General features: G+C 31.1%; 1 protein-coding gene across 1 annotated transcript in view; it reads left to right on the top strand.

Annotated features, from left to right (window-relative positions):
* The window catches only part of LOC142348828 (cilia- and flagella-associated protein 61-like), a 141,501-nt gene that overhangs the window by 99,038 nt on the left and 26,492 nt on the right, over nucleotides 1–15,971 (top strand). The window lies entirely within an intron of this gene.

Below are 15,971 nucleotides of genomic sequence, written 5' to 3'. Positions count from 1 at the left end.
GTCTTCCATGCTCATCTTAAATATGAAATTCTATTCTTTAGTTACATTTTGATATAAGATATTAGTTGGTATAGTATTTATTAGATAGCCTGGTGGTTCTGTTAGAGTAAAAGTATATAGTATTTCTGTGTTATTCCCATTATCTTTAACACCAGATATCACATTACAATGAATGTTAATAGTACTAAAACCCATGATATCGACAATTTTCTGAGATGTATAGTTACCTTTTTTATAAACTATTTTTCTAAATCCTAGTAACGGGGCTATTGAATTTTCTATGTCAATGTTAATTGCACCTTGTTTCACTTCCATTAAACTTTTCATTGTATTCTTATCAGATTCTATTATAACATTACCATTAGTTTCTTCTTTTATTAATTCTGCTATTTCGAATAATTCATATGCTACTGGTATAATAGCTAAAATACGGGTATCTGACCATGTTTCACCCTTGATATCATATATGAATTGATTGTTCCTTCTATTCACATTAAACACCGAATTATAAACAGATAATCTAATTAAACCTAATTTTGATGAGTTAAGTATAGGTTCACTCAAGTTAAACTTTTCTGTTGGCTTTATCATTCTAAAGTTAAGTGTATGCTCTTCTTTAGTTTTAGTTAAAGCTTCATTTATATTTTGCAGTTCTCTTAAGATTAAATTGTCTGTCATTTTTTATATTCAAATATTAGATTATATTTATGGTTATAACTATAGTTAGTTATACATTTTTAGTTATACATTTTTTATCTTATAAAAATGGATTTTAATTTGGATACAACTTATGGTTATAATAATGATATACACAAAACTAAGATTATAAAATATAAACCAAATAATCTGGCAACAATGAATACAATCAATACTAACATTAATATCTTTCTCAATAGAGAAGAGAATCACTTAAATTTGCGTGATTCCTATCTAGAGATAGAGTTTGTTGTATCAGATGATGCTGGTGGTGTATTTGCTAATGATACTAATATTAGATTAGTTAATTATGGTATGATGGCATTGTTTAGTTCAGTTAAACTTGAAACTAGTGGTGGTAGGACTATTGAATATATAGATCATTGCCATCCTAATCTATTGATGTATAAGTTATTAACTAGTACTGATGATGAATATGAGTGGTTTTGTTAGAAATCAGGGTAATAGAGATAGTCAACTTAAATGTGACCATATTGCTGCACAACGAGGTCATATGTATATGATGATTAAGATGAGTGATCTATTTGGTTTTGTAAATGATTTAGAAAAGATTATATATAGTTTAGGATTTAAACTAATATTAAAAAGAAATAATAATGATAGAGCTCTATTTAGAGTTAATGCTAATCCTGGTGCAGTTGCTAATGATGATAATATAGAAATTAGAGATATATCATGATGTGTGCCCAGTATTGATCCTAGTAATGATAATAGAATTATTGTGCAAAAGGGTTTAAGTAAAAAGAATAATGTAGACTTTAGCTATTATGAAAGAAAGACATTTTATAAGAATGTACCCAATGCTACTAACTTCTTGTTCGATCTAGGTATGGAAAGTGGGATGCGAAGACCACAACATATAATAGTTGGTTTTGAAAATAATAATGTTAATGAACAAACTAATGATTCAAGTACATTTGATATAATGAATGTTACTGAATGTTATTGTAAGATTGGTAGCGAGTTTTATCCTGAGGATGAAATGAATATTAATTATGGTACCAATAATTATAATGAGGCTTTTAAAGAGATTGTTATCTTTAATAAAGATTATAATGGGTTACCACATATAAAACCATATATAAATCATAGAACATTCAAAAATAGTTATAGAATATATGTATTTGATACTAGATATCAAAGTGATCATATAGGTCCACAACCAATACAACTTAATTTTAAATTTAGTGCTGCAGTTGCAGATGTTATATGTCCTGCATTAGTATTAACTAGAAAGGTTATTAGTGTGAATAGTGATGGTAATAAGATGGTTTATATAGTCTCGTAGAGACTAATCAGTGAAACTGCTTCGCAGATGACCGAAGGTCTATTATATCATAGACATAGTCTTAGTTATAATTAAAGTCATAGTTATAATTATAACTATAGTCATTGTAATTATTTCCTACTAGTCTTAACAAAACCCCTAGCATAAATAATATCTAGTTTCTTGTTATTCTCTAGAGATAGACCCTTAGCTTTAAGCTTAATCTTTGCCTTGGGCCTAACCTTAGGCTTAGGCTTAATAACGACAAAGGGGTTATATTTTTTAACTTCCATTATTTTTTATATATAGAAATGAGTCTTTTAAATAAGTTCAAAACTAATTCATATTGTGTTGGTGGTAGACATTATAGTGCTACTAATAATATAAGTGGAGCTATCACTTGAAAAGGTACTAAAATGTTAAATGGTAATTGTGTTAAATGTGGAAGGAATAAATCAATGACAGTATCTGATGCAACAATAGAAGCTGAGGGATTGAAAGATTTCCTTAAAAGTGTTGGTAAAGCTACGGTTAACTTTTGAAAGAAAGTTGCTAATAATCCAGTAAGAGCATTAGAAATAGCAAGTAAAATAGGAAGTGCAGCTGCATCTAGAAATCCTAGAGCTGCTTTATCAGCCACACCTGATTTAATTAATTTTGCAACTACTGGTGAAGGTATAAAGGTAGTACAAAAAGGAAGTGTTATACTTAGGTACTAAGAAGAGATATTTATTTGATTATGATTATATTATGTTTATATTTATGTTTATGATTATGATTATATTATATTTATGAGTATGAATATGATTATGATTATATTTATATTATGTTTATGAATATATTATATTTATGATTATAATTATGATTATGATTATCGATAAATATTATTATTACTAAAAACGTTATTACTAAACACCTAACTTTAGTTTAAAAAACACTCAGCTTATTTTCTTGTTCTTATTTTCCTCATATACCTTGACTAATTCATTATACTCGTCATTATCTATTTTATTATCTTTCATTGATTTAGTATATAGTCTATTAAACTTATCACTAAACTGTTTACTTAAAATATACATTTGCGAATCCTTTATATTTTTATTTCTCATTTTAGTATTAATTGTTTTTGATAATGAACCAGAAACAGTTGCTGTAGCAAAAGCTGTTGGTATAGAATAAGGTAATCTTATACCTGTTAATGCAACTGATGTTTTTGTTGCAGTTGTTGCTATAGATGATAGTACTATTTCTGTTATCTCAGCTACGTTATTATAATTCTTTTATCTACTTAACTTCTTATTATAGTTATTAGTTTCAGTTTCATAATAATTTTTAATATCTTTTATAATGTTAATATTATTATTAAATTTATTATTAGCTTGAATCTTTTCATTTATGTATTGTTCATTAACAGTTGACAAGTTTTGATATAGTAATCTCTCACTCGGAGCTGTTGGGCTAGTCATAGTTTCGGTTATTTTAATTAGTAAAAAACTTTCTATTTCGTTCGTTATATCTTCTTGTTTAAAACCATAATGCCTCTCTAGACTTTCTTGTTTTTTATTATCAATAACGTACTTCGTAAAAGTATAGAAATTATATTTTGTACTATTGTCCTTTTATTCTTTAAAAGGGCTTCATCTATAAAAGAATTAGTCTTTTTATTAACTTCTTTAAATTCTTTTAGCCCAGTAGTAAACATTTCATCTAGTTGTATGTTAGTGATATTCTGATTAAACTTATTATTATCAAATTCTTGTTTTAATTGATTGTATTTAGAGATAGTATCAGCAGCAACTTTATTACAAAACTTAACAGTATTTGTGACTTCATTTGTTGATTCAATAAACTCATTAGTTAGTTCATCATTAACTTGTGTTTCATTTAGTTGTAATGTTTTAGTTGTGACTTTATCAATATCAGCTTTTCTTAATTCAGTTATTTTTCTACGTAAAATTTCTATTTTATTGGAAGAGGATAATAAGTTATTGTCACAATACTCTTTATTAACAGCATCTTTTTCATCTATTGGAGGATGAACATTTGTAATTTTATAGGTATCCTTCATATCAATATTATCATTATCTTCTAGGAATAACCCACGAGCCTTACTTAGTGTTAAGTTGTTTGTTGATGTTGATCTGAGAAGTGGGTTCCCCGATAGATGTTTCGCTTGGTTAAATTTATTTCTTGTCATTATTTATATTAAGAAATATATTTAATGGTTCTAAAACTTTATTATTAGATTCAAAGTCAAACTCGGATTTTAATAATTCCCGTTCGTAATATTTACCTTCTATTATCTCACCCTTAATATCTTCTATTTTATATGTTGGTGGTTGTGTTTTTAGAACTTCATTAACTTTAAACAATTCTCTATTCCAATTAGAAGTGTATCCCTTAGAGAAGATATTACGTTTATCTGCATTTCTAACATAATCACCAACTTTAAGTTTAGGTTTAATATTCTTAAAACTAAAAGTGTATTTAACTTTATCAGGATTATAAGAAGCGTCAACTGGTGTCATATCAATTGTTGAGTGAATGTTATTGTTATATGTTACAACAGCATCATTTAATATATTTACCCAATTACCATCGCCATTGATGAACATAGGTTTATTTATTATGTGTAATAATGTTCTATTAAATCTCTCTATGAATACAGCCTTTAAATCACTATAATTAGAATATAGTTTTGTTTCATATTCTTTAAGTAAAGATTCAAATGTTTTATTGTAAAACTCACTACCTCTATCTACCCAATTTTTTTCTGGTTTTCTACTTTCAGAGCCACCCTGTGGACTTTCACCTAATACTATTTTAAAACCATTAGTTATAGATAAACCAGATTTATTCTTCAATGGAATAGCCCATGCATATTTTGTGAATATATCTATAACAGTTAATATAAGCTTATAATTATTATTTTATTTACTTAGAGATGACTTATCAATTAAATCAGCTGACCATGTTTCATCTTTATATAATGGTATTATTCTTTCTCTTCTAAACTTTGATATTTGAGGGCTAAATACTTCTTTAGCTAATAGTTGTTGTTGTTGTTGTTTTTCCACATTTTTTATGGACGTAGTCATGGTTTCACCTATTTACCATAAATAAAAACAAAATTATCTAGTTGCTCTTGATTAATAATATTCATAGATAATAATTGCTTAGATATATCTAGCATTTCATCATATAATCCATCATGACCAGCTTTTGTTTCTATTATTAATAATTCTAATCTTTCTATTAAACTATTTGGATCTGCAAAGCAGGTTCCCTGATCCACGTAGTGGTGGCAACTTTGTTGGTTAGGGTTGGTATTTAAACCCCTACCATATACATAATCTCTTACCCCTATTATACGTTTTATTGCTCTATATCTAGCACTTTTATCCCCTTTTCCTTAATCATATCCAATATCAAATAAAAACCTTTTAATTTTGTTTTCATCTTCCTCGATTTCACCATATTTTATATTTGGGTTAGTAATAAAGTTTATAAACTGATCTGACAATTCATATATATTATCCTTAACTATAAAAAGCATTTTCTTGGTAAATTAGTTTAACACCGTTCATTTCAAATTCAGCAATATCTAAATTTCCGAACTTTAACTTTAATTGGGGGTTAGATTGAACTGACATTAATTTAATAATTTGAGCTGTGTCTTTATCTACTAAAAGTCCTGGTTTATCTCGAGCTTTCTCTACATCTTTGTCGTTGGACTTCATTAAATCTTCATTAAACTGGGAGCCAGCTTACTGGATCATCTTAGTTTGTTTATATAACTCTTGATTTTGCCAATCTATTGCCCTTAATGTTTGTTCACTTAATGCTAGATTGTGTTCATTGTTTGCATTTAAAGTTTTAGTTAAAGGATCAAATAACTCTTCTATTTCACCATAATATTCTTGTTGTTTTAATTTATCTTCTAATCTATTCTTTCTGTTTTGTTTTTCTAGATTATTTAATTTTATAAGTGTTTCTAGTTTAGTCATTTTTTATATATTGAAAAATTATAATAAAGGAAAAAAATGGATAATGAAAATTCTATTGATGAAAACTACTCCGAGTTGAAAAAAATGTTTGGCTTGTGAAAAACAATATCGGGTTATGGAAGATTTTATCAACCATGCCGTGGATCCTTGGCATGATGAATTAATCATTTCAAGTTATTCTAAATATTTAGATGAAAGGGAAACCAGTATAATAAAATTTTTAGAATATGGTAAAAATAAATTAACTAGGGGGAATAGTGATTTAGGAATATATCTGGGAAAGATGATGGTCTATAATGTACTAACTGCTAAACCTGGGGGTCAATTTGATCATTTTATAAATGGAGGTATAGGATATTGTTAACCAGTTTATTTTTTTATTTAGCTTTATAAATCGGTAAACCATAGACGGAGTCTGTTCATAGATGGGTGAAACTGCTTTGCAGATGGGTGAAACTGCTTTACAGATCATTATATAATCTAATAGAGGCTTCAATTAACTTTCTATCATCATTAGTGGTTAGTTCTAAAATATTATTTACTAACAAGTCTTTATTATATTTATTATCATTAATATTTTTATTATCTAACTCTGTTGAAGTAGTATTAATCTTTTTTATTAAATCTGCTTAGATATGGATTCTCATCATGGGGATAGCTTTTAATATTATTTACATAGAATCTTTTATCATCAAATGTGTTTAGACTAATCTTACTTGTTTTTGTTGTTGTCATGCTATCCCCAACTTTTTGTATTCTGCTTTCATTTACTGTTCTCTGTGTATTATTCATTAATGCATTATAATAATCTATGTGCCTAGCATTATTATGTTTCTTTATTCCTTTCTCTTTAGTGTTTTTAGGATAATTTTAGGAAGCTATATGTTTTGGGGGACAATTCTATAAATTCCTCAAAAATCCTACTCCCTAGCTCATGCTTAAACTTGCCGGGGACTTTATTATTAGTTTTTATAGGTATGTCTAGATTAATTAAGTCCATATGCTCATCACTAACTTTACCTCCACTATAACTTAATAAGAAACTGTCCGTATCCATATAATGGAGTTGTAGATCTTTGAGAGATGGTTGAAGAATATTATAGAATACATCATACATGTGTAATTTACTTAATTCTAAGATAGTAACACCTACATATACTGGAGAATCATATTCTATTTTTTTCTTTATATTTTCTATATCTAGTTATGTTCTTAAATGTTATCTTTTCTTCATCATGCAAGAACTTGCTTTGAAAGAAGTGTAGAGAATTCATGCACATTTTTCCATATAATGAGTTATTCATTAATTTCCGTACATCCTTTTCTGCTTCAGTTTTAGCTGTTGCTCTTTTGTTAGTATTGTTTTGTATATAATCTCTACATATATAATCTTGTTTTGGTCTAAGATTAATTTCTCTGATCTTGCCTTGCCTCCATCTCTTTCTCTGTAACCTAATTCATTATCATTTATCTTTCTCTTATTAGGCATTAGTGCTAACTGTTCTGTTCTCTTTACATTCATTAGTATAATCAATATCACAACCTATATAGTAACTACGATCACTATCATCTGGAGTATTTAATATAGTATCAAGAGTAGTAGTGGTAAACTGGAAGTCCTTATAAGGTAGCTTTTGCATCATTGCATAGCCGTATAGATTGTTTGCATCAATGTACCAGATATTTCTGTTACGGGACTTCATCCCTGTTTCACCATCCGCGAAGCGTGTTCCCCGATTGTTGACTATCCTATCTCCCATTATACCGCATATGCGTCCTCTCTTTGCTTCAACAAAATCATCTAACATTTGTTTATCTTGTAATGTATCTAATGTAACACCGCTTGACATTAACCAACAATCAAAACTATAACCCGGGAGACTAACGTAATGTAGTGGATTGAGCTTGAATTCTTTCATACTTAGTTTAACATATTCATTGATGCAGTAATCTAATATTTCCACATCATTCTGTAAATACTCTATAGTTAGATCTTTACCAGTTTTATGACTGTTGTCTTTATTAAAGTTATCTACTTCTTCTTGTGTTGGTAATTTATTATGTAGTGAGGATTTGAAGTCTTCTATTTTTAGTTTAACCTATAACTTCTTGGTAGGTAGCTTTGCTACTATACGACTCTAAACCAAAGTATTCATATGGATATAATGTTTTAGTTTTACATCCGTATATCTTTGCCATTTGATCTGGAGGCATAGCTAAGAAGTTATAACTATCTAAGAATTTAAGACAACCAATGCTAAACATCTTAGACTTAACAGCAGCTAGTGGTATGTTATCTACTTTTCTTTTATCCTTATTCTGTTTGAAGAGTTCACTGTATAGTAGGTTGAAGTCATAGCCAGAGCCATTATGGAATATTACTGGAATGAAGTTTTGTTGTTTGTATCTTAGATTACATATTTTACATGCCGGTCCTCTATATTTACCAGTTTCATGACAGTGATCTCTTACTTTATTAATACATGTTTTGCTGCAGATATGACAAGTGTTATTGGTTTCATGATATAATTTATCTTCTTCTGTGAATATCATCTTTTCATTATGTTTGAAATTATTCTCTGTTTCTATTTCTAATAGATCTGTAGCAAATCTTTTGATGCAGCCTAGACCGAAGTAGTGCTTGAAGTTACCTTGCCAGGTGTAGCCCACAGCTATTGGAATATGTTCGGCTATTACATATTTACAATCATTAGTTGTAACATCTGTGAAACCACATCGTGGATCAACAATGCAACATTCTATATCAGCAGTTATAATGTTTTTTAAATTCTGACGTTTGTGTTCATTTACAAAAGTAATATGTTTTTTCTTAGGGCAAACAATCTCTGTCTTGAATGAGTTGTTGCATTCGTGTTTATCATATTTAATTTGTGAGTTAAACCGATAGGTACACCTATCACAATAATAATGTTATTTTTATTTGGGCGAACCAACAGGGTTTCTATATTTTTTATTAGGGCACAGTGTTCTATATGACCATTACTCCAAACTAGTATTCTTACATCTTTTCTATCTTTTTTAAAATCATTCACTTGTTTAAAGAATTCTATTTTACCATTACCACAAGGTGTGTATATCCAAATATTAATATTGTATAATTTCTGTATTCTTATTATATAAGCAAAATCATCTTCATGTTGTTGTCCTGGTTCAATTAGTTTATCTACATGTTTACTTTCTCGAGTTGCATGGTGTGGGGCGGGATGTAGCCAAGCAGTTATAGTTAGTTGTAAGCAATTATATTTATAACTACGTATATTTAATATCGATTTAGAGTTTTTGAGATCGGGTGGTAAATCTATATAACTACCAATAGATGCTTTAGTTGGTTCAATGTTCAACTGAATACTTCTTATCCCAAGAAACTCGAAATCATAACCATAGCCTTCATATATTTCTTTTTCGAAATCTAGCCACCGATTGAAGTCACCATATTCATATATTGCATTATTATTAATATAATCAGTATTGAAGAATATTTTAGTAGTTTTAACTTCTTTGGTTCTCTTCTTATAATCACATTCGGCCGTGATCTTATATTTAAAACTCTTAACTTTTCTGAACTGTTAACAGTTTATAATTTCTTCTAAAGAGTAATTAGTTGCTTCACCTATATCTTCAATGTAATTCCCACCTTTATCTGTAATATAAATTTCTCTCATGTTCTTCTGACTTGAGTTTATATCGAAGTCTTCTGTGTTTTCTAGATACATGCGATTGTGACTATATGAATGAGTAGTTAGAGCTACTTTACTTCTAAATTCTTCATGACATTCTTTACATATAAACCTAATCTTAGAATAGATATTGTTTTCAGTTTGTTTCTGATTTAGTTTCTGTTTTAGTTTTAGTTTTAGTTTCTGTTTTAGTTTTAATAATATAATCATCTTCATCCGGATTATACACCCTCTCCGAGATTTCTTCTTCTTCAGACTCAAACATTTTCTCCAATAGTTCCTTATGTTTAAGATCCTATGATTGATGTCTGTATAAACCCTTCTTTGTTTCAAAGGATAATTTACACACATCGCAGAAGTTTATGACACTAGTATTAGTTGATTGAGACATGATGTATTTATTTAGGGAAAATTTTGGAAAAAATTATTTTTCGAAAGTAAAAAATGAAGCGTGATAAGTGTAAAAATAAATCTTGGAAAGAATGTTGTAATAATTGTAAAGAATTAGAATATTCTTGTTATGTATGTAAAAATATGGTTAAAGTGAAAGATTATATAGAACATTTGGGATGTCATTTTTCTGATCCCGATTAATATCTAGTATGTAGTATGTGTAATGTTTATAAACATATATCACTATATAGATTTAGAAATAGGAAATGTAGACTATGTTTTTATCTTCATAGATATAGATGTGGTCATACTAGAAATCAATTCAGAGAGCATGTTTATAAGTATAAAATTCAAATAAACTAATTCTTCTTCTTTAATTTATCTGTGAAGTAGATTGATCCCTTTTTTTCTTAATAGATGCTAGATCTAGAATAAATAAGGGTGAAAATCATTCATAGACTAATTCATAGAATAATGATAGATTTTTTTATTTGAATATAGAGTTAATATATAGTAGTGGAAAAAACAAGGGATCCAGTAAGCAGTAAAATTTGGCCCGATTCGACATGCGCGATTAGCGTATGGAGAAAGGGTCAAATTTTACTGGTGGCTGGATCCCTTGTTTTTTCCACTACTGTTGCTGTCTATATGTCATGTTCAAGCTAATCTATATATTAATTCAGTGTCGACATAAAAGGCACCATGTTTAAGCTCCTAATCTTTACATGTTTTAACAGCCCCTAAACATGCTTTTCGGCAAAAAGCGACTGGCAACAGTCGGATTCGAACCGGGGTCTGTGAGTTAAGAGGCAAAAGCGCAATGAGTTGAGCTAAGAAACAGATGAGCCGCGTATTTATCGGGATTTTTGTCAATTAACGTCGCATCCGTTTCGACTTTCTCCAATTCCGTCCTTCACATTTTTTTGTTCTCCATGCCTTTCTCCTGTCACTATCTATCTTGTATCAATCTACATAATAAAAATAATTCGAATACCTATACTTTTATGTTTACGCTCCTAATCTTCACATGTTTTAAGGCCTCTTAAATATACATCAAAGCGTTTTGATTCGCATGTATTTTGAAAAAGGTCAATGACCGAAAACTTGACCTTGCCATATAGTAAATGACCGAAAAATTACCTATGCCGTAAAGGTCTATGAGTGAATACTGAATGTAAAAAAGGTTCATTGTTCGAAAAGCTGCCTATGACCGAAAAGCTGTCATCTATATCTATATAATAATTCAGTGTCGACATGAAAGGCACCATGTTTAAGCTCCTAATCTTTACATGTTTTAACAGCCCCTAAACATGCTTTTCGGCAAAAAGCGACTGGCAACAGTTGGATTCGAACCGGGGTATGTGAGTTCAGAGTCAAAAGAGCAATGAGTTGAGCTAAGAAACAGATGAGCCGCGTATTTATTAATTCAGTGTCAACATAAAAGGCACCATGTTTAAGCTCCTAATCTTTACATGTTTTGACAGCCCCTAAACATGCTTTTCGGCAAAAAGCGACTGGCAACAGTCGGATTCGAACCGGGGTATGTGAGTTCAGAGTCAAAAGCGCAATGAGTTGAGCTAAGAAACAGATGAGCCGGGTATTTATCGGGATTTTTGTCCATTAACGTCGCATCCGTTTCTACTTTCTCCAATTCCCTCCTTTCACAATTTTTTGTGCTTCTTGCCATTCTCCTGTCACTATCTATCTTGTATCAATCTACATATTAAAAATTAGTCGAATACCTATACCACCATATTTAAGCTCCTAATCTTCACATGTTTTAAGGCCTCTTAAATATACATCAAAGCGTTTTGATTCGGATGTATTTTGAAAAAGGTCAAAGACCGAAAACTTGACCTTGCCAAAAAGTAAATAACCGAAAAGTTACCTATGCCGTAAAGGTCAATGACTGAATACTGGATGTAAAAATGGTTCATTGTTCGAAAAGCTGCCTATGACCGCAAAGCTGTCATCTATATCTATATAATAATTCAGTGTCGACATGAAAGGCACCATGTTTAAGCTCCTAATCTTTACATGTTTTAACAGCCCCTAAACATGCTTTTCGGCAAAAAGCGACTGGCAACAGTTGGATTCGAACCGGGGTATGTGAGTTCAGAGTCAAAAGAGCAATGAGTTGAGCTAAGAAACAGATGAGCCGCGTTTTTATTAATTCAGTGTCAACATAAAAGGCACCATGTTTAAGCTCCTAATCTTTACATGTTTTGACAGCCCCTAAACATGCTTTTCGGCAAAAAGCGACTGGCAACAGTCGGATTCGAACCGGGGTATGTGAGTTCAGAGTCAAAAGCGCAATGAGTTGAGCTAAGAAACAGATAAGCCGGGTATTTATCGGGATTTTTGTCCATTAACGTCGCATCCGTTTCTACTTTCTCCAATTCCCTCCTTTCACAATTTTTTGTGCTTCTTGCCATTCTCCTGTCACTATCTATCTTGTATCAATCTACATATTAAAAATTAGTCGAATACCTATACCACCATATTTAAGCTCCTAATCTTCACATGTTTTAAGGCCTCTTAAATATACATCAAAGCGTTTTGATTCGGATGTATTTTGAAAAAGGTCAAAGACCGAAAACTTGACCTTGCCAAAAAGTAAATAACCGAAAAGTTACCTATGCCGTAAAGGTCAATGACTGAATACTGGATGTAAAAATGGTTCATTGTTCGAAAAGCTGCCTATGACCGCAAAGCTGTCATCTATATCTATATATTAATTCAGTGTCGACATAAAAGGCACCATGTTTAAGCTCCTAATCTTTACATGTTTTAACAGCCCCTAAACATGCTTTTCGGCAAAAAGCGACTGGCAACAGTCGGATTCGAACCGGCGTCCGTGAGTTTAGAGGCAAAAGCGCAATGAGTTGAGCTAAGAAACAGATGAGCCGCGTATTTATCGGGATTTTTGTCCATTAACGTCGCATCCGTTTCCACTTTCTCCAATTCCGTCCTTTTTTCACAATTTTTTGTGCACCATGCCTTTCTCCTGTCACCATCTATCTTGTATCAATCTACATAATAAAAATAATTCGAATACCTATACTTTTATGTTTACGCTTCTAATCTTCACATGTTTTAAGGCCTCTTAAATATACATCAAAGCGTTTTGATTCGCACGTATTCTGAAAAAGGTCAATGACCGCAAAATTGACCTTGCCATATAGTAAATGACCGAAAAATTACCTATGCCGTAAAGGTCTGTGAGTGAATACTGAATGTAAAAATGGTTGATTGTTCGAAAAGCTGCCTATGACCGAAAAGCTGTCATCTATATCTATATAATAATTCAGTGTCGACATGAAAGGCACCATGTTTAAGCTCCTAATCTTTACATGTTTTAACAGCCCCTAAACATGCTTTTCGGCAAAAAGCGACTGGCAACAGTTGGATTCGAACCGGGGTATGTGAGTTCAGAGTCAAAAGAGCAATGAGTTGAGCTAAGAAACAGATGAGCCGCGTTTTTATTAATTCAGTGTCAACATAAAAGGCACCATGTTTAAGCTCCTAATCTTTACATGTTTTGACAGCCCCTAAACATGCTTTTCGGCAAAAAGCGACTGGCAACAGTCGGATTCGAACCGGGGTATGTGAGTTCAGAGTCAAAAGCGCAATGAGTTGAGCTAAGAAACAGATAAGCCGGGTATTTATCGGGATTTTTGTCCATTAACGTCGCATCCGTTTCTACTTTCTCCAATTCCCTCCTTTCACAATTTTTTGTGCTTCTTGCCATTCTCCTGTCACTATCTATCTTGTATCAATCTACATATTAAAATTTATTCGAATACCTATACCACCATATTTAAGCTCCTAATCTTCACATGTTTTAAGGCCTCTTAAATATACATCAAAGCGTTTTGATTCGGATGTATTTTGAAAAAGGTCAAGGACCGAAAACTTGACCTTGCCAAAAAGTAAATAACCGAAAAGTTACCTATGCCGTAAAGGTCAATGACTGAATACTGAATGTAAAAATGGTTCATTGTTCGAAAAGCTGCCTATGACCGAAAAGCTGTCATCTATATCTATATATTAATTCAGTGTCGACATAAAAGGCACCATGTTTAAGCTCCTAATCTTTACATGTTTTAACAGCCCCTAAACATGCTTTTCGGCAAAAAGCGACTGGCAACAGTCGGATTCGAACCGGGGTCCGTGAGTTAAGAGGCAAAAGCGCAATATTTATCGGGATTTTTGTCCATTAACGTCGCATCCGTTTCCACTTTCTCCAATTCCATCCTTTTTTCACAATTTTTTGTGCACCATGCCTTTCTCCTGTCACCATCTTTCTTGTATCAATCTACATAATAAAAATAATTCGAATACCTATACTTTTATGTTTACGCTTCTAATCTTCACATGTTTTAAGGCCTCTTAAATATACATCAAAGGGTTTTGATTCGCATGTATTCTGAAAAAGGTCAATGACCGAAAACTTGACCTTGCCAAAAAGTAAATGACCGAAAAGTTACCTATGCCGTAAAGGTCGATGACTGAATACTGAATGTAAAAATGGTTCATTTTTGGAAAAGCTGCCTATGAACGAAAAGCTCTCATTGTCAAAAAGTCAGTGACCGAAAAGTAATTTATGCAATGACTAGATAGCCGCGAATGTTTTTAATCTGAACTTTTTACGCTGAATGTTTGCGTGACCAATTTTTAAACAATCTTTTGCTTCTTCTCTTTTCAGTTTTGCTTGATCTCAGTCTCATAAAAGTTTTGAACAACTGAAGTTTAATTAACTGAATCTTTTGTTGCCAGTTTTTTTTCAAAAGTTAGGCCGTGAAGAATTCGGTCTATTTTTCTTTTTTACTTTCGAAGGAAGATCTTTTCTCTTCCGTTTCTTTCTTCCTTTGCTCCTTCTTTTTTTAATTTTCTCCTTCATTTGTTTTGTTTTTGGTTATATTTCTTTTTCTCTGTCTCTTCTGCTTTTTATCTTTCCTTTCACATTCTTTTCTCTTTCTTTTTTCCTTTCTTTATCTCTCCTTTTGTTTTGCTTTTCTCTCTCGTCTTTTTTGTCGTTCTGCTTTTTTTTCTGTCTTTTTCTGTACTTGTCTGCGTTTCTTTTCTCTTTTTTATTCTTTCTTTTCTCCTTTTAGTTTCTTAATGGTTTTTCTCTTTTTCGTTCCTCTCTTTAGCTTGTCGTTCTTTCCTCTTTCCTTTCTATTTCTTTTCTGTCTTACTGTACTCTTTCTTTGCTTTTCTTTTCTCTTTGTTTTCTCTTTTCTGTTGTTTTCTGCCTTTTTTTCTCAACCTTTCTCTCTTTTGTTCCTGTTTAGCTTCTCTCTTTATTGTCTCGCTCACTTTTCTTTCTTTCTTTTCTGTCTTTGATTTTTCTTTTCTCTCATTTCTTTCTGATAGTATTTTCTTTCTCTTTTAGTTTTTTGTTTTTTTCTGTCTCTCTCGTTCTCTTTTTTTCTCGGTTCTTTCTTCTTTCTTCTCTCTGTTTTGCTTTCTGTTGTTTTCCTTTTTCTGTTCTGTATTCGTTTTCTCTTTCGTTCCTCTGTCGTTTCTTTATTTTCTCGTTCTTTTCTCTTTCCTTTATGTTTTTCTTTTTTCTACCGCTCTTTTGTGTTTTTTCTGTCTTTCCTTTCTCTCTTGATTTCTTTTCTTTTATCTTGCGTTTCTCTTTCCTGTCTTTCAATTCTGTCTATTTTCTCTCTTTCTTTTAACTCTTTCCTTTTTTTTCTCATTTGTTTCTTTCTGCTCCCTCTTTCTCTTCTTTTTCTCCTTTCGCCTTTTCTCTCGTTTTTCTCTCTTACTTCTCTCTTGCTTTTCTCTTTTCTTGCTTTTCTGTCTTTTGTCTCTTTTCTGTCTTTCGTTTCTCGATTTATTTTCTCTCTGTTGTTTGTCTTTCTTTTATCTTTCTTT

This window comes from Convolutriloba macropyga, chromosome 10 (genome assembly GCF_964194025.1).
Source record: "Convolutriloba macropyga chromosome 10, txConMacr16.3, whole genome shotgun sequence".
Classification (NCBI taxonomy): domain Eukaryota; kingdom Metazoa; phylum Xenacoelomorpha; order Acoela; family Convolutidae; genus Convolutriloba; species Convolutriloba macropyga.
This window is presented reverse-complemented; position numbering and strand designations above follow the sequence as displayed.